The sequence below is a fragment of the Physeter macrocephalus genome, chromosome 1, assembly GCF_002837175.3.
Source record: "Physeter macrocephalus isolate SW-GA chromosome 1, ASM283717v5, whole genome shotgun sequence".
NCBI classification, from domain to species: Eukaryota; Metazoa; Chordata; class Mammalia; order Artiodactyla; family Physeteridae; genus Physeter; species Physeter macrocephalus.
Window position 1 is genome coordinate 106022517 of NC_041214.2, and position 20094 is coordinate 106042610.

Below are 20094 nucleotides of genomic sequence, written 5' to 3' on the forward strand. Positions count from 1 at the left end.
GAGAGTGTGAGACATCAACAAACCTCTCTCAGGAATTGACTGAATGACTAGAGAGAAAATCAGAAAGAATATACAAGATCTCAACATCATCAAAATACAGGATCTAATCAACATTTATAGAACACCTGACCCAACAACAGCAGAATTCACATTCTTTTTCAAGTGCCCAAGGAATACATACCAAGAAAGACTATATGCTAGGCTATAAAACAAGTTCATCAACAAATTTAAACAAATTAAAATCTTAGGAGTGTGTTCTCTGATCACAATACAATCAAATTAGGAGTCATTAACAGAAAGATAACAGGAAAACTCCTTAATGCTTGAAAACTAACAATATACTTATACATAATCCATGAATCAAAAGTCTCAAGGGAAAATTTTTAAAAACACATTGAACTGAAGGAAAATGAAAATACAGCCTAACAAAATTTGTGGAAACTAGCAAAAGCAGTGCTGAGAGGGGAGTGTGTAGCACTCAATGCTTTCTCTTGGAAAAGAAAATCTTCCAAATCAGTAATTTAAATTCCCACCTCAAGAACCTGGAAAAAGATCCAAATAAACCCAAACAAGTAGAAATTAAGGAAATAATAAGGAGAAGAAATCAATAAAATTAAAAATAGAAAAATGATTTTGGTATTACCTTGATACCAAAACCAGACAAAGATAGTACCAAAAAGGAAAACTATACAACAATATTCCTCATTAGCACCGAGGCAAGAATCATTAACAAAATATTAGCAAATAGAATTCAATAATATATAGAAAGAATTATACAGCATAACCAGCGATTTATTTCAGGAATGCAAGGATAGTTCAATATTCAAAAATCAATTAAGACAATCCACCACATTAACTGGTAAAAAGAGAAATATCATATGATCATATCAATTGATTCAGAAAAAGTACTCAACAATATTCAACATCCATTCATGATAAAAATTTTCAGTAAGAGGAATTGAGGAAAATTTCTTCAATTTGATGATCATCTAAAAATAATGTATAGCTAACATTATAACACTAAAATATTGAATGCCTTTTTCCTAAGATCAGGAACAACACAAAAATATCCACTCTCATTACTCTTCTTATGTAGTGCTGGTAGTTCTGCCAGCACAGTTAATCCAGGAAAGGAATAAAAGGCATATAATCCTGAAAAGAAGAAATAAAACCATCCCTATTTGCAGATGACATGATTATCTATATGGAAAATTCCAAGGAATCTACAAAAACAATTTCTAAAATGAGTATGTGAACTTATAAGGTCATAAGTTAAACATACAAAAATCAATTATATTTTTATTTATGAGCAATGAACATATGGCCATCAAAATTAACGTTTTTTATATACTAGAAGTAAACATGTAGACACCAAAATTAAAAATACAATAAATACCACTGGACTTCCCTGGCAGTCCAGTGGTTAAGACTCTGCACTTCTAATGCAGGGGGCATGGGTTTTTTTGTTGTTGTTTGTTTTTTTGTTTTTTGTTTTTTGCGGTACCTGGGCCTCTCACTGTTGTGGCCTCTCCCGTTGCGGAGCACAGGCTCCGGACGCGCAGGCTCAGCAGCCATGACTCACGGGCCCAGCCGCTCAGCGGCATGTGGGATCTTCCCGGACCAGGGCACGAACCCGTGTCCCCTGCATTGGCAGGTGGACTCTCAACCACTGCGCCACCAGGGAAGTCCCGGGGGGCATGGGTTTTATCCCTGGCCAGGGAAGTAAGATCCCACATGCTGCACGGCACGGCCAAAAAACTAAATAAAAATAAAAATGTAATACCATTTACAGTAGTTTTTAAAATGAAGTAATTAACTGTAAATCTAATAAAAAATATGTCCAACACATGGATGCTGAAAAGTACAAAATGCTGATTAAAAAAAATCAAAGATCTAAATAAATGAAGAGATACACTGTGTTCAAGAAATGGAAGACTAAACATAATAAAAATGTAAATTCTCCCCAAACTGATATACAGATTTAACACAATTCCTTTAAAAAAAAAAAAAAAGTCCCAGCAAGATTTTTGAAGATGCAGTAGATAGAGACAAGATTAATCTAGACTTTATATAGAAAGGCAAGCAACTAGAATGGCTAAAACAATTTTGAAAAAGAAGAATGAAATCAGTCTATCTGATTTCAAGACCCAATATATAGCTACAGTAATAATTAAGAATGCATGATATTGCTGGAGGAGCAGACACAATAGATCAATGAAACAGAATAGAGAACCAGAAATAGACCCATATAAATATGCCTATCTTATTTTTGACCAAGGCACAAAAGCAACTCAATAGAGGAAGGTTAGCTTTCAAACCAATGGTGCTGGAGCAACTGGACATCCATAGGTCTATCCAAAGGACCTCAACCAAAGAAACACATCTTATACAAACATTAACTCACAATGAAACATGAACTTATAAATGTCAAACACAAAACTATAAAGAGAAAAAGAGAAAAAAAAAAAAAACAAAAAGTCTTCAGAATGTAGGGCTAGGTAAAGAGTTCTTGGACTTGGACTTGACACGAGAAACAGGTGAGGAAATTTTACTTCCAGAAAGGTGGTACAAACATACTTATCCCTAATGCTCTCACAAAATACAACTAAAAACACTAGACACTATATATCAAACAATCATAAGAAGACTCTGAAAGGAGGAAAAAAAGGCAAGCTATCTAGGGACTTCACGACCCCAGGAGCAACACAGTTTTGAGATCCCTGGCTCTTCTTTTCACCCTGTATGTCCTAGACTTGGAACTGAAGAAGCCAGCAACCCAGAAATGCCAATGAGGCACAGACCAAAAAGTCCCAACAAAGGTCAGCTCTCTCCAGCCAAAGGACCAGGAAAGCCTAGCAAGACAGAAAATTTTTAGACAATAACTGTACTACCTGAGACAAACATGACAGAAAAAACTATGGTCCCCAACACCCACAATGAAGTAGTGTCATAGAAGGACGAGTAGGGAGGTGGGTTTTCATCCTATCAGACAGTAACAAGTCCAAGTCCTCCCTCTCCCCCTCCATATAGAGAGTCAATGGAGATCATGTGCAGACATAAACTTTCATCTCCCACCTAGCAGTAATAATGTTTCCCTCTCTTTCCCCACTTGAGTGGTATCAGAAGACGCCTAGTGAAGACACATCAGGATTTTGACCACTGCCCAGCAGTAAAGAGGCCACCACTGACCCTGACCCTTGGTGTCAGTGGAGGCCACGCATAAAGCAGTAATGAGACACTCCTGACCCGTCCAGCTGCAGTGGTATCCTCAGAGGCCTAGTGACGAATGGGACCTCCCACCTCTGCCCAGAAGTACCAAGGAGTCCCTTTCTCTACCTTGGATGTCAACAGAGGCCAAGTGGGGAAAACTAGATTTCTCTTCCAACCTGGCAGTAATAAGATGGTGCCATTCCTTCCCCCTGCTACAGCAGTGTCAGAGGAAGTCAGCTAAAACAGGAGGTTTATGTAAGATCCAAAGATTCACAAGATAATGCCCAAAATATCGAGGTTTCAATTGAAAGTCACTTCACATACCAAAAGCAAGACTGTCTCAACTTGAATGAAAAAAAAAAAAAAACCAATTAACAGATGATAAATTAAAGATGAGATGTTAAAATTATCTGACAAAGATTTTGAAGCAGCCATTATTAAAAAAATGTTTCAGTGAGCAGCTGCAAACATACCTGAAAGAAATGAAAACATAATATGTCTCAGCAAATAAATAGAAGATATAATAAAAAAGAACCAAATGGAAATTTTGGAACTGAGAATCACAATAACCAAAATTTGAAACTTAAAGAATGGGCACAAAGGCAGAGTGGAGGGGACAGAGGAAAGGATAAGTGAATTAGAAAAGAAAACAATAGTTATTATGCAACTGGAACAAAAGAAAGAAAAATTTCTAAAAATTCTAAACAGAGCCTCAGGGATCTATGAAACAGTAACAAAAGTTTAAAATCCATGTTATTGCAATCGAGGAAGGAAGGACAAAAAAGGGCAAGGCTGAGAAAGTGCTCAAGCAAATAATGGTTGAAAACTTTCCAAATCTGGCAAGCAACATATACCAAGACACATCATAACCAAACTAGAAACCATGGAGATGAGAAGGCAGTGGCAATTTTTCAAGTGCTTAAAGAACAGAACTGTCAACCGAGAATACTATACCCAGTGAAAATACCCCTCAGGAAGGAAATGAAAATAAAGACATTATTGGATGAAGGAAAACTCAAGAGAATTTTCACCAACAGACCTAACCAAAAAGAGCAGCTGAAGAAATTTAATAAACAAATAGGAAAAAACAAAAGAAGGTACCTCAGAATATAAGGAAGAAAAAAGAACATAAGCAAAAATATGGGTAAATACAATATGCTTTCCTTCTTCTCTTGACTTTTCTAAATTATTTTTGATGGTTTTAACAAATTATAACAGTGTCTAATACAGTTCTAAATGTATGTAAAGTATTTAAGACACTGTATTATAAATGCAGGAAGTAAAGGGACATAAAGAAAGTGGAAGTAAATGTACTAACTAAAAAGCCAGATTGGCAGTGGGTTAAAAAACATGATCTCACTATATGCTACAAAAAGCTCACTTCAAATACAGTGACATAGGTAGGTCAAAGTAAAAGAATGTAAATGGCATATCCTGCAAACATTAATCAATATAAAGCAAGAATGCTATATTAATCAGAAAAGTAGACTTCAAAGAAAATCACCAGACACAGGGAGAGGGACATTAAGGGCCTCATGATAAAAGGGTCATACCACCAAGAAGATAGAGTAATCCTATAATATGTATGTACTAACAGATCTATAAAATATGTAAAATAAAAACCTAACGAACTGATATGAGAGTGTGAGACATCAACAAACCTCTCTCAGGAATTGACTGAATGACTAGAGAGAAAATCAGAAAGAATATACAAGATCTCAACATCATCAAAATACAGGATCTAATCAACATTTATAGAACACCTGACCCAACAACAGCAGAATTCACATTCTTTTTCAAGTGCCCAAGGAATACATACCAAGAAAGACTATATGCTAGGCTATAAAACAAGTTCATCAACAAATTTAAACAAATTAAAATCTTAGGAGTGTGTTCTCTGATCACAATACAATCAAATTAGGAGTCATTAACAGAAAGATAACAGGAAAACTCCTTAATGCTTGAAAACTAACAATATACTTATACATAATCCATGAATCAAAAGTCTCAAGGGAAAATTTTTAAAAACACATTGAACTGAAGGAAAATGAAAATACAGCCTAACAAAATTTGTGGAAACTAGCAAAAGCAGTGCTGAGAGGGGAGTGTGTAGCACTCAATGCTTTCTCTTGGAAAAGAAAATCTTCCAAATCAGTAATTTAAATTCCCACCTCAAGAACCTGGAAAAAGATCCAAATAAACCCAAACAAGTAGAAATTAAGGAAATAATAAGGAGAAGAAATCAATAAAATTAAAAATAGAAAAATGATTTTGGTATTACCTTGATACCAAAACCAGACAAAGATAGTACCAAAAAGGAAAACTATACAACAATATTCCTCATTAGCACCGAGGCAAGAATCATTAACAAAATATTAGCAAATAGAATTCAATAATATATAGAAAGAATTATACAGCATAACCAGCGATTTATTTCAGGAATGCAAGGATAGTTCAATATTCAAAAATCAATTAAGACAATCCACCACATTAACTGGTAAAAAGAGAAATATCATATGATCATATCAATTGATTCAGAAAAAGTACTCAACAATATTCAACATCCATTCATGATAAAAATTTTCAGTAAGAGGAATTGAGGAAAATTTCTTCAATTTGATGATCATCTAAAAATAATGTATAGCTAACATTATAACACTAAAATATTGAATGCCTTTTTCCTAAGATCAGGAACAACACAAAAATATCCACTCTCATTACTCTTCTTATGTAGTGCTGGTAGTTCTGCCAGCACAGTTAATCCAGGAAAGGAATAAAAGGCATATAATCCTGAAAAGAAGAAATAAAACCATCCCTATTTGCAGATGACATGATTATCTATATGGAAAATTCCAAGGAATCTACAAAAACAATTTCTAAAATGAGTATGTGAACTTATAAGGTCATAAGTTAAACATACAAAAATCAATTATATTTTTATTTATGAGCAATGAACATATGGCCATCAAAATTAACGTTTTTTATATACTAGAAGTAAACATGTAGACACCAAAATTAAAAATACAATAAATACCACTGGACTTCCCTGGCAGTCCAGTGGTTAAGACTCTGCACTTCTAATGCAGGGGGCATGGGTTTTTTTGTTGTTGTTTGTTTTTTTGTTTTTTGTTTTTTGCGGTACCTGGGCCTCTCACTGTTGTGGCCTCTCCCGTTGCGGAGCACAGGCTCCGGACGCGCAGGCTCAGCAGCCATGACTCACGGGCCCAGCCGCTCAGCGGCATGTGGGATCTTCCCGGACCAGGGCACGAACCCGTGTCCCCTGCATTGGCAGGTGGACTCTCAACCACTGCGCCACCAGGGAAGTCCCGGGGGGCATGGGTTTTATCCCTGGCCAGGGAAGTAAGATCCCACATGCTGCACGGCACGGCCAAAAAACTAAATAAAAATAAAAATGTAATACCATTTACAGTAGTTTTTAAAATGAAGTAATTAACTGTAAATCTAATAAAAAATATGTCCAACACATGGATGCTGAAAAGTACAAAATGCTGATTAAAAAAAATCAAAGATCTAAATAAATGAAGAGATACACTGTGTTCAAGAAATGGAAGACTAAACATAATAAAAATGTAAATTCTCCCCAAACTGATATACAGATTTAACACAATTCCTTTAAAAAAAAAAAAAAAGTCCCAGCAAGATTTTTGAAGATGCAGTAGATAGAGACAAGATTAATCTAGACTTTATATAGAAAGGCAAGCAACTAGAATGGCTAAAACAATTTTGAAAAAGAAGAATGAAATCAGTCTATCTGATTTCAAGACCCAATATATAGCTACAGTAATAATTAAGAATGCATGATATTGCTGGAGGAGCAGACACAATAGATCAATGAAACAGAATAGAGAACCAGAAATAGACCCATATAAATATGCCTATCTTATTTTTGACCAAGGCACAAAAGCAACTCAATAGAGGAAGGTTAGCTTTCAAACCAATGGTGCTGGAGCAACTGGACATCCATAGGTCTATCCAAAGGACCTCAACCAAAGAAACACATCTTATACAAACATTAACTCACAATGAAACATGAACTTATAAATGTCAAACACAAAACTATAAAGAGAAAAAGAGAAAAAAAAAAAAAACAAAAAGTCTTCAGAATGTAGGGCTAGGTAAAGAGTTCTTGGACTTGGACTTGACACCAAAAACACAATCCATAAAAGGAAAAACTGAACTCCACCAAAATTCAAAACTTTTGCTCTGCCAAAAACCCTATATAGAAGACGAAAAGGTAAGATATAGATTGGGAAAAAATACATGCCAACCACATATCTGACAACTATTATCTAGAATACATAAAGAACTCTCAAAACACAACAGTAAAAAAAACAAACAATCCAATTAGAAAATGAACAAAATTCATGAAAAGACATTTTACCACAGAGTATACAGTTGACCTTTAAACAACACAGGGGTGAGGGGTGTCAACCCCCTCTCCCCACCATACCATCAAAACTTGTGTGTGACTGTACTGTCGACCCTCCATGGTTTCAACCAACCATAGATCGTGTAGTACTGTGTTAACATATTTACTGGAAAAAAATCCATGTTTCAGTGGACCTGCACAGTTCAAACCCATATTAAAAGTCAACTGTATTGATACACACAACTTGAATGAATCTCCAGAGAATTATGCTGAATGAAAAAAAGTCAATCTTGGGCTTCCCTGGTGGCGCAGTGGTTGAGAGTCCGCCTGCCGATGCAGGGGACAGGGGTTCGTGCCCCGGTCTGGGAAGATCCCACATGCCGCGGAGCGGCTAGGCCCGTGAGCCATGGCAGCTGAGCCTGCGCGTACGGAGCCTGTGCTCCGCAACGGGAGAGGCCACAACAGTGAGAGGCCCGCGTACCGCAAAAAAAGAAAAAAAAAAAAAAAAAAAAGGTCAATCTCAAAAGACTATGTACCATACAACCTTATTTCTTTAACATTCCTAAAGTGACAAAATTACAGAAATGGGAAACAGATTAGCGGTTGCAAGCAATTATAAAGGGGGAGAGGGCAAGAGGGAAGTGGATGTGACAATAAAAAAGGCAACATGAGGTATCCTCGAGGTGATGGAAACGTCCTACATGTTGTCTGTATATAAGCTGATACTCTGGCTATGATATTTTACCATAGTTTTGCAAAAAGTTATCACTGGGGGGGAACATGAATAAAAGGTACATGGGTTGGGATCGCCCCATATAATTTTTGATAACTGCACATGAATTGACAATTATCTTGAAATTAAAAGTTTAGTTAAAAAACTATAAAGCAATACTGATTCAACAACAACAGCAAACAAAAAGCAGGTGAGAAGTGTGTACTTCTTCATGTTCTCATTCCTTGGGGTAAGAGTCTCCTTGCAAGGCCTTGGACTAGGATTACCAAGTCAAATTTCCTCTCACTCTACATTCCCCCTTAGCTAACATCATTCATTCTGGAGGCTTCAATTACCTTCTGCCATTCCTCTCTTCAGAAGTCCAGCCAACAGATCTGCTTCTCTTGGGGCTGTCCCTGTTTCAGTAGTTGTTACTATCTCATCAATGCATCAGACGTTATTACTGTTAATGTGTGGTTTCCTCTGTCTCACTCTCACACATCTAGTCAATCATAAAACACTGTTAATTCAAGTTTCTAAATACACAGTAAATCAGTCCATTTCTTCTCATCTTCACTGCCACCTCCTGGTCTAAGCTATAACAATCTCTTGACTGACTTCTTCATCCCCATTTGTGCCTCCCTCAAAAGCATCCCTCCTGTAGCAACCAAATTGATCTTTACAAAACATGAATACAAACCCCTCACTCTCTAGCCGAAAATCTTTCAATGTTATCCACTGTGCTTGCAGTAATCTCATCAAAGCACACAAGGTACCACATATTCTGGTTTCCACCTCAATGATTCCACCCTTCTAGCTCTTTTCTAAAATCCAGTCATACTATTCTTCTAGTTTCTCCTAGACATCCTGCTCTTTATCACCTCAGGGCCTCTGCATTCCCTCCCACCACTCCCAGCCCAATCTACCTAATTTTCTACTCATCAGATCTTATCTATCACTTCCCCCAAGACAGGTTTTCCTGAACCCTCAGATGAGGATAGGTCCCTTATTGAATAATGAAAGAGATACCTATAAAGTACTGTACAACTTCAAACAAATTTAATTAAAGTGTTTTAATAAAAAGAATCAAATAATTCTAAGATTCATGCAAAGATAATATCTAAGGTATAAATAATATATTTCAATTCACAAGTCATACATATTTGCTTTGGTGATTCATTTAGGTTAATTTAGACCTACTTTTTTTTTTTTTTTTTTGCGGTACGCAGGCCTCTCACTGTTGTGGTCTCTCCCGTTGCGGAGCACAGGCTCCGGACGCGCAGGCTCAGCGGCCATGGCTCACGGGCCCAGACGCTCCGCGGCACGTAGGATCCTCCCGGAACGGGGCACGAACCCGTGTCCCCCGCATCGGCAGGCGCACTCCCAACCACTGCGCCACCAGGGAAGCCCAAGACCTACTTGATAAAGACACTTAACATCCATTTTCTTTGGAACTTTCTAAATATGAAATATAATAATAATACAATAATAATAATTCTCCTAGTAAGAAGCTTTGTCATTCATAGTCAAATCTGTGACTGTGATCTCAGATTTCTAGCCTGCAGAACTGTGAGAAATAAATGTTTGTTGTTTACAAGCCACCCAGTCTGTGATACTTTGTCATAGCACCTTGAATTGACTAAGACAGAAAACTGGTACTCAAAGTGTGGTGCTGCTATAACAAATACCTAAAAATGTGAAATGACATTGGAACTCAGAGTAATGGGTAGAGGCTGGAAGAGTTTTGAAGTGCATGTAAGAAAAAGCCTACATTACAGTGAACAGACCATTAAAAGCTATTCAAGTGAGGGCTCAAAAGAAGAAGAGCTGCAGAGAAAGCCTCAGTCTTCCTAAAGAACACCTAAGTGGCCTTGAACAGAATGTTTGTGGAAAGATGGACAGTGAAGGCCATTCTGATGAGGTCTCCGATGGAAATGAGGAATACGTTATTGGAAACTGAAGGAAAGGCAATCCTTGTTAAAAAGCAGCAAAGAACGTGGCTAAACTGCACTCATGTCCTAGTATTTTGTGGAAAATAGAACTTGTGGTTCTATCTTGTGCAAGATAGAAATATCCAACAAAACTGACTATTTGGCTGAACCTTTTTCTAAGCAAAGTGTTGAAGGTACCATCTGGCTTCCCTCGAATGTTATAGTAAAACGTGAAGAAGAAAGAGATGACTTAAAGACAGAATTTGTAATCAAAAGGGAAGCAGAAATTTAAAATTTGGGAAACTCTAAGCTTATCCATATTACAAAAAATAAGCAAGCATGTTTGGGAGAGACCACTAAGGGTGTGGCCAAAAGACCTTTTGATGAGAAGATGAGTATGCGTATGAACCATGGATTTAATCAGCCACCCCAGCAAGAAAACTGCAATTTGAACCCGAGGGGAAGGAGACAGGAACAAATGAAGGTTGGCTGTCAGACTTCTTCAAATTCATAGAAGGGAACCATAGAGCTATTCTGCTTCAAACGTGTAATATTGGGCTTCCCTGGTGGCGCAGTGGTTGAGAGTCTGCCTGCCGATGCAGTGGACGCGGGTTCGTGCTCCGGTCTGGGAAGATCCCACGTGCCGCGGAGTGGCTAGGCCCGTGAGCCATGGCCGCTGAGCCTGTAAGTCCGGAGCCCGTGCTCTGCAACGGGAGAGGCCACAACAGTGAGAGGCCCGCGTACCGCAAAAAAAAAAAAAGACACGTGTGATATTCAGCACAAGGTAATTCAGAGATCATCAGGGCTTCCGGCTCAGTTTCAAAAGTGGGGAGGGCATAACCTGGGTTTCAGCAGGCCAGAGGACTCCCACCCAAAGTCATGGGAGCCAGACCCCACCCCGGCAGAGCTGTGGGGAAGTGGCTATCTTCATCTTGATTTCAAGGGAAGGAGTCACTTGGAGCTAGAGGCACAAGACCCAAGCAGAAGGCACCACGGCAAGGGCAAGGCCCACAGAGACCTCCACTAGGGCAGTGCCCAGCAGAGCTATGAGGGTGGGGCTGCAGGTCCCTACAACTCCAAACCAGCAGAGCCACAGGTGTACCATTCCCGCCCGGGAGAGAGGCTGCAGGACTGCACCCAGCAAAGCCCTGGGGGCAGAGATGCTCTAGTGTGTCCAGAAAGTGGGGCTCCTGCCCCAGTGGGCCTGGCAGGCAAGAGCATCAAGTTAAAGAAGATTATTCTTGAGCCTTAAGATTTGATGCTGTTTGCCCTGTTGGGTTCTGACTTGCTTAGGAACTATCACCCCCTTGTTTCCTATTTCTCCCGCTTAGAATGGGAGTGTTTAATGCTATGCCTTTACTAACATTACAATCTGGAAGCACATAATTTGTTTGATTTCACAGGTTCACAGCTAAAGGGGAATTTGTCTCAGGATGAACCATCCCTTGAGTCTTACCCATACCTGATACAGAAGATATTTAGATGAGACTTTTGAGTCAATCCTGGAACCAGTTAAGATGCTGGGGCTACTGGGATGGTGCGAGTGCCTTCTGCACGTAACAAGTTCATGAATTCTGGGAGGCCAGCAGCAGAATGCTCTGGTCTAAATGCTTGTGTCCCGCCCCCGCAAATACATGTGCTGAAATCCTAATACGCAATGTGATAGTATTAGGAGGTGGGGCGTTTGTAAGGTGCTTAGGTCATGAGGATGGAGTCTGCATGAACGGGATTACTGCCCTTTAATTGGCCATTCTGTCATATGAGGATACAAGAAGTCTGGGATCCAGAAGAGGGCCTTCACCTGGCCAGGATGACACCCTGATCTCAGGCTTCCAACCTCCAGGACTATGAGAAATAAATGTTTTTTTGTTTACAAGCCACCCAGTCTGTGGTAGTTTGTTACAGCAACCTGAACAGACTAAGACAGGCTTACTCATTACGAATAATTTAGCAACCAGTGCACTATTTTCTTGCAATTTTTCTTTGCCATTTTATGGGCTTTAAGGGCAACTTCACACACACACACACACACACACACACACACACACACACTTTGTTACAGGTATTAAGTTTACTGTGTAAAAAGCAACACGTGCTTTGTAAATAAATACTAAAAATTGAACCTAAAGTTTAGGTTTCTTTTTAAAGTATTCTTTCTAAAGTTTGATAAGTTCGACTTAGTTTCTTAATGATAAAAACAATAACACCAGAAAAAAACATAGGAAAATGACTGTTGGGATGTGCCATGTAAAAAGAAATTTGTTTGAAGCTTTAGAAAATATGTCTCTATGCACTTTCTGAATAGTACCTTAAAGAGGTTAGGGCTTTAGATCTTTACATTTTAAAATTCTACAAGAAGTCCTGAATCTGTATTTCCCAATTTCATGTTTATTTTCCAATATCCCATGTTGATTTAAAATTACATATGGACACTTTGTACTGAGTACTACTCTAGAATTAACTAATTCCACTAGTAATCATACCTTCATCTATTTGTCATAGTTTTCAACTGTGCTTCTGTATAGTTCATGTACACATGGTTCATAGTTCTGTATACATTTATATGTTCATTTCCTGTTAAAAACATCTAGTAAAAAGCATCATTATGAAGCATAAAAATAATGAATGGGTCATGAGAATGGATTTCAGAATATAAGATAAGAATATCCATGTAAAAATACAACCACCATTAATTGATATAAAATATGCTTACAAAATAGGAAATAGAACTTGGGACTACTGGGTTTTGCAAAAGAAGCAAGGAATACTCTAAAAGTGCCGCTTCACAGGGTATTAGTGTTCATATTTTGCCAGCCTCAGGTTAATAAAACTGGGCTGTTTCCAAACTGTGAAGGAGGACATACACTCAAACCTGTATTAACCAAAAAGCTGGAGGAGTAGCTTCGTTTGACTGACTAAATTTACTTATAAGGCCTTTTTGTTTCAACTACTGCTATCGAAAAACTTTCTAAAATGTATTAAGGAATACTTTCTTGCTTTGGTAAGTACCGTATAGTGAATATAATTAAATCACCAGTGACTGACTGCAAGTCTTATCATACGTCAGGGTCAGCCTTGTGAGCATCAGTTTTCATTGGACCCTAATAAAGATGTGCACATTTAGGCTAAATGTATACAGACTGGCCCTAGGCTATTCATTCTTTGGGAGCTCGTCTTTTTAAAAAGAAAAAAAAAAAAACTGAATTGTTTAAAATTAATATTTCAAAGGGGAGGAAAGGAGCTTATTTTCTTGTAAGTCAAAAACCAGGAAAAATAAACCTGGTTATCTGAGCTTTTACTGTATCACTGGAGCTTTTCTAAAGTAATAGGTACTCTTGAAAAATCTGTTCCATTTCAACACTTTTATGGAAATAAATGCCCACGGGCAAAGCTGGGGGAAAAGAAAGGTAAGATCCAATTCCTATATAGAGAAGAAAACAATATTGAAGAAAGCTGCACAATATCCAGGTATTTACTAAGTATTTACTAGGTACTAAGTACTCTGCTAAGCACCATGGCTACAGGAAGCCTTTTGTGCCTGGGCCTCAGTTTCTTCATCTGCAAAATTAAAAGTTGAGCTATATATGCCTCTCGTTTAATATATAAAAACTTCCTGGGCTTCCCTGGTGGTGCAGTGGTTGAGAGTCTGCCTGCCAATGCAGGGGACACGGGTTCGAGCCCTGGTCTGGGAAGATTACACATGCCGCGGAGCGGCTGGGCCCGTGAGCCACAACTACTGAGCCTGCGCGTCTGGAGCCTGTGCTCCACAACAAGAGAGGCCGCGACAGTGAGAGGCCCGCGCACTGCGATGAAGAATGGCCCCCGCTCGCCACAACTAGAGATAGCCCGCACACAGAAACGAAGACCCAACACGGCCAAAAGTAAAATAAAATAAATAAATAAACTTCCCATGCTGTGATTCATTATGAACAAAGTGATAGTACTCTACTCTGACCCACTGCATGTATGTATGGGGTTCAGGGGGTGGTGAAATAACTTTCCAAGGGAGCTAGGATACTCAAACTCCTAAGAATACCATTCTCTACAATTAATTTAGGAATGCTGGCTAGTCATTTTATTCCTCTTTCACTGCTTTGGGCAGAACAGTAAATTAAGAACAAATAAAGAGCTGATTGGGCTATGTGTTATGGGATTAAATATTAAATATCCCAAAAGAGACAGTGAAGCATCCGTGGAGGCCTTATTTCCTTTCAGTTTTCTTTGAAGTCTTATCCTAACAGACAAATGGCATCAGCACTTGTGGTTTGACCAACAGAGCACTGGAGTGAACATGAGCAGGGCTAGATTTGGGTTCTAGCCTTGACAGTAGCAAACTGTGTGATCTTAGACAAGTCACCTGCTCATCTGCAAAATATTTTCTTCTATTTCTGTCACTAAACAAGAAAGCCATGACAAATTCAATGTATTTCCTTTTAAAATAAAGATATTACACAAATAGTTCAGGAGAATGCCCTGGACATATTTTGATTTTGGAAAGGCATTTGACCAAGTATTGAATACAAACATTAAGACAGACTGCACAGTCAAATGGGTTCCTAACTTTGAACAGCAAGCTCTGAGTAATGAATCAGAAGAAATGCTGGAAAGATGGACTGAATTAACAAGATTAAATTTAACTGTAGATTCAAATGAATGGCCTAGATCACTCTTTAAAATCGCTACTATATGCATATAATAAACTTCTGGCTTTCAGTTTGGATACATCACTCACTCTCCCTGTGTGGAGTAACTGATTCATTGGGTTTTCTTCTTATGTTTCCCAAGTATAAATGTAAACCCTGGTACTACAGTGAAAAAAAAATCCACCAAGCATGGAGTAGAAGAGGCCTGACTTAAGTACAGTTCATGTGAAAAAGAACTAAGCTTGAGCTGACTTCAAGCTCAACATGAGTCAACAGTGTGATATGACTGCCAAAAAAGTTAACGTAAGCTTAGCCACCAACAACAGAAGTACAGTGTCCAGAACAAGAGAGTTGCAGCTTTACTGTATTCTCTGCATGCTGTGCTGGACACCACACTTCTAGAATGATAGGCTCCATCCCCAGGACACCCTACTTAGGAGTGATACTGACAAAACAAGCACAATTCCATGACAGGAAGTGACCAGAATGGGAAAGGACCTAGAAAGCAAGCCCTCGAGACTGAAAAAACTAAGACTATTTCTCCTGGAAAAGCTAAGTCTTGGGGGAGAGATACTGAATATCTGATGAGCTGCTGGAGACAAAGTTCAGACCTAATAGGACACATAGCAAAGCAGATTTGGTGTCATACAAACAGTACCCAAAACAGAATGGGCTGCTTCAGCATTGGGGACATTCAGGTAATGCAATTGTTGTCAACTCTGGCTACACATTAGAAAATATCTGGGAACAGTTTTAAATCTATCAATGCCCAGGCCCCACCCCTGACCAATTAAATCAGAATCCCTGAGATTGGGCCTGGGCAATGGTAGGTATTAAAAGCTTTCCAGGGGTTTCTAGCATGCAGCTACACTTAAGAATGACCAAGGTAAATACAGTCACGGTGGCTACCTGTCTGTGTGTGGTATAGTGTAGAGGGGATTCCTTCTCAGAAGCCTGCATTAGATTTAACTTGTTAACATTATCCTCTATGATCATGAAGATTAGCTCTCTTTGCAAATATTTGAGAAGAAATCAAGTTTAAATGGCACAGTCTCTTAAAGGGAATAATTTAGGTTGAGTTATAATAGCTAGCCTATTCTGTTCGTGAATAACTGCTTTCAGTGATTTAAGCATTACCATCTTTGAGGAAAAGGACAACAGTATCGGCATGTTTATATGTTGATAAATTTAAACAATTTAATTCCAAAGTTTGTAAAATAAATTTAAAATACGCTAACATTCAAGAGTTCTCAAGTTAATTTCATGATAAAATATTCTTAAAATCAAGCAGAAGCTCCTTTGTAGTTTGAATGGTCTCTGCCACTAGTAGCTTATCAGATGTACATGATAAAATGTTATATTTTCCTACTTTAAATATTTTCTAAAATGTTTTATAACATAATAGCATGGACCAATATACAGTCCTCCGTATTTCCTCTAGTGCTGGTTATATTCTTATTCTTAATCCTACTCTTCTGACCACTGAATAGAGGCATTTATACACATTTCCTAATCTCCTTTGAAAAAGATACATCCAGAGCCTTCTGGTCTTAATATAGGTCAGGCAACCACTGTAGTGGGTGGGGTTATGAGTCTAAATTTTAGTGACCCTCCAGATTTTTCCACTTACATATAACACACCCTCTAAACTTTAAAACTTTCACTTTAGGTTACGGTAAATCATCAACCATTTCCTTTTACTTTTGCCATTTGTCAATGCAAAAAGCTCCAAATGAATCCGAAGCTTCTTCTAGGCTACTCAAAGTCTCTCTCATTAATCTTTGTCATGTGGTTCTAAATAACGAGAGATATAATAATAGCAATATTAAACAAGATCATCTTGTTTACAGACAACCACCACCAAAAGAGCCTGGAATAACGCCGTGGATTTGACTAGATGGATTCAGGGTGAAGGAGCTTTTCAGGAGTCCTGATGTGGGGACCAAGCATACAGTTAACACTTTACCAATAGCTGGCTAACTGTACCACGTCCCAAGTAACGACTGCCCTTTCCATATCAAAACACTAGAAAGAATACGACCTTACAACCATCTGAGCAGCTGCTGGGTGGACAGTCTGCTCCACAGCCAACAGTCACCTTTCCATTTTTCAAGCACATACCTCTCACAGAAATGTTTTCAGTGCAGCAGTCTACAGAGCTGGTTATAACACCGGCACGATGTGACAACAAAATTCATGATGATTTTGCTTTTTATAGCCTGCCCCCTTTTTTTTAAAAAATTCTCCCCTCCCCCTTCATCCCCCAAAGAAAACCAAACCAACGATACTTCCACAAAACCTGACTCAGACTTATGAATATAATGCTTTCAGTGAAAGCAGACCAGCTTTATAGGAGAACAGCTTTCATGAGAAGCAGGAAGCTGATCTGAGCCGCAGAGAGCAGGGATGGGGCGGAGCAGAAAGGAACTGAGCTGGGGGGGAGCGAGCACAGACCGTCCTGGCTGCTTCTAGTTACTTATCGACAGTTTCAGCTTATAGCACAGATTTATGAACAGGGTGAGCATCGGTCCTGCCGTACCTTTTCTTTCTTTTACGAATCCCTGTCAATCTGGTAAACTATTACACGGGATAGTGAGGCCTACAGCCTCGCCAGAGCCCAGTTGCAGGGAAATGATGTAAGCTCCCCACCTCCCACCAGCCCCTGCTCTGCCAATCCACCTCTACTCGGACCTGTTAACATCCCCTCCCTCCCCCAGTGCCACTGCCCTGGGGCGTCCCGGGCCCCAGGCTCGCCTAGCTGTAACCCACTGTGCAGCAGAAAGTATTTGCCAGGGGATAAGGAGCATTTTTGTTTTGAGAAAAGTCTTCAATGAAAAAAGTAAATGCCTCTCTATTTAAACAATAATGCTGAGTTGACAAAAGCTAGTCCCCAGTCGCCAGGAGAAATAATATTAAATTGGACGGAGGTAAAGAAGGCAATTTAGCAAAAGGCAGCAGAAAGTGTGATGCAGCAATGGGTATAATAATGGGAGTTAGGAGACACTGGTTCTCCTATTCTAATACCACCTCGATGACCTTGAACAATTGGCTTAATCTCTCTGGTTTCATTTTCTGTAAAGGGAAAGAGTTAACGTAAATTACATCTGAGGTCTCTTGTAGTAATTTTATGAACTGATATGCAAAAGAGACAACTCGGGGTGGGGGGGAAGTAATCTGACTGTTGCCAATTGTTTGTTGTTTACTCAAAATTGCACACAACTCCTTACACTGAGCTATTTAACATACGCTTTGCCAAGGTGCTAGTAAATGTGAGTAGGACTAGCAAAAGATGTGTAGGAAAAAAAGTTACAGGCGGGCTTCCCTGGTGGCGCAGTGGTTGAGAGTCCGCCTGCCGATGCAGGGGACGCGGGTTCGTGCCCCGGTCCGGGAAGACCCCACATGCCGCAGAGAGGCTGGGCCCGTGAGCCATGGCCGCTGAGCCTGCGCGTCCGGAGCCCGTGCTCCGCAACGGGAGAGGCCGCAGCAGTGAGAGGCCCGCGTACCGCAAAAAATAAAAAAAATAAAAAAGTTACAGGCAATTTGAGTGTTAATCCTGACCTGGAGAATTTATAGAGAATTAGGATTGTGAAGATTTATTCTCAGGAAAAGATGATTTATAAACAGATGCTTAGAAGCAATTAAGACCTTTAACATTAGCCTAGACAACAAACTATTTACCTTGGCCAGCACTGTTCTAAGTTTACAGGAAGAGCCTGTGTGCGCGCACGCACACACACACACACACACACACACACACACACACACACACATATTGGAGGAGAATTTTTTTTTAATTAAGAGCCCACTGGTTACTAGGACAAATTAGGATAGGCAAACTCCTAGAAGTGCATAAGACTTTCTAAGGGGTATGAAGGGTATGCAGGCACATAGGTGGTAAACCAATTTCCATATCAACCTTCGTAAGTACACTTATCTGCCTGAGAATGCCCCTAGAGAGCAGGTTCACCTGTCCCATCCCCTCTTTTCCTATCCTCCCTCTCCCACTTTACAAAATCAAGGCACACAGTCACTCATCACAAATGTCACTCTGGAGCATTGCTTATGGTAGGAAAAAACCTCTGAGCAGGACATAAGGGTACAATTAGAAATACTGGTAGTGAAAAAGTGTGTGGCCCTAACTCTTGCAATTCAGGTGGTTTTGCCAATTTTTTTGCTTGGAATAAAATTGGAGGAGGACCTAATCTGGTTGTCAGCTGGTAAATCATTAAAGACAATTTTAAATGATAGAGCACTGTGGTTTTGAATATAACAGGAGGAGTTCAAAGAACTGAGTGACACTGCTGTAATAATACTCTCATCCTCTTCAACACATTTATGTAAACAAAATTTCAGTGTATATATTAAAATGAATGAAAAGTATGCTGAACTCTTTCTGCAGTGAATAATATTCATGTGCTGATATATGAACTAACTAGAAGAAAAGTACCAATAATGCACTGAGATAAATTTCCAGTAAAATAATATTTTTCTCTAATATTACTTATCAAAATTTGTAATTCACATGTTATTTTGATCAACTGTGCACTAATAATCACTGTGATAACTTACATATCACTTGAAGTCTTGTGATCACAATAAATTAAATTTTGTCACCAGAAGTACCATAGGGTGATCAAAAATAGATTTTTTAAATGTAATAATACATAAGGATAAAATTTAGTGGGAAAAGTATAATAATAAAGACTTCAAGGAGAAAAATTAACACTAAAATTTGACTGTTAAAAAGTAGTTTGTAAATGGATAGTGGTAGGTAAATGTTAAACAGCTATGGTATTTGATTCAAGTAAATACATTTTAAAAGGCTATACCAATTTTATTAAGAAATGTCAACATTTACAATCAATGACGATTATATCATTAGCAAATGATTAAACTCATGACAAAATTTTTAAATGTCATTGAAGAAATATATGACAGAATCCAATAGTTTTCAAAATTCTTTTACTACAGCAAAAATGTTTAAAGACTGGTGAACCCTTCTTCCAGTCCACAGCACCTTTCAACTGTCACTAAGAGTTTAAAATAAATAAATAATTTTTTTTTAAAAAAAAAAGGACAGCAATCTAGAACTCACAAAACTGAGATGAGCTCACAGAAGTGAACATGCTTTACTTTAAAACTCCATACGGAGAAAACTTAGGTTCTCACTACTGGGTGCCTGTATGAAGCTCCCCTCTCCATTCTAAT

General features: G+C 38.7%; 1 protein-coding gene across 12 annotated transcripts in view; it reads right to left on the reverse strand.

Annotated features, from left to right (window-relative positions):
* BBX (BBX high mobility group box domain containing) overlaps nt 1–20094 on the reverse strand; it is a 291235-nt gene that overhangs the window by 195829 nt on the left and 75312 nt on the right. Inside the window, exon 2 of one of the 12 annotated variants that reach the window (XM_055085739.1) lies at nt 8669–8814. The exons of 9 other annotated variants lie outside the window; for them this stretch is intronic. The gene's annotated coding sequence lies outside the window, so the exon portion shown is untranslated. Of the gene's footprint in view, nt 1–8668; nt 8815–17007; nt 17095–20094 lie in introns of those variants that run through there. 2 more of the 12 variants (XM_024120042.3, XM_055085737.1) reach the window with 2 other exon arrangements.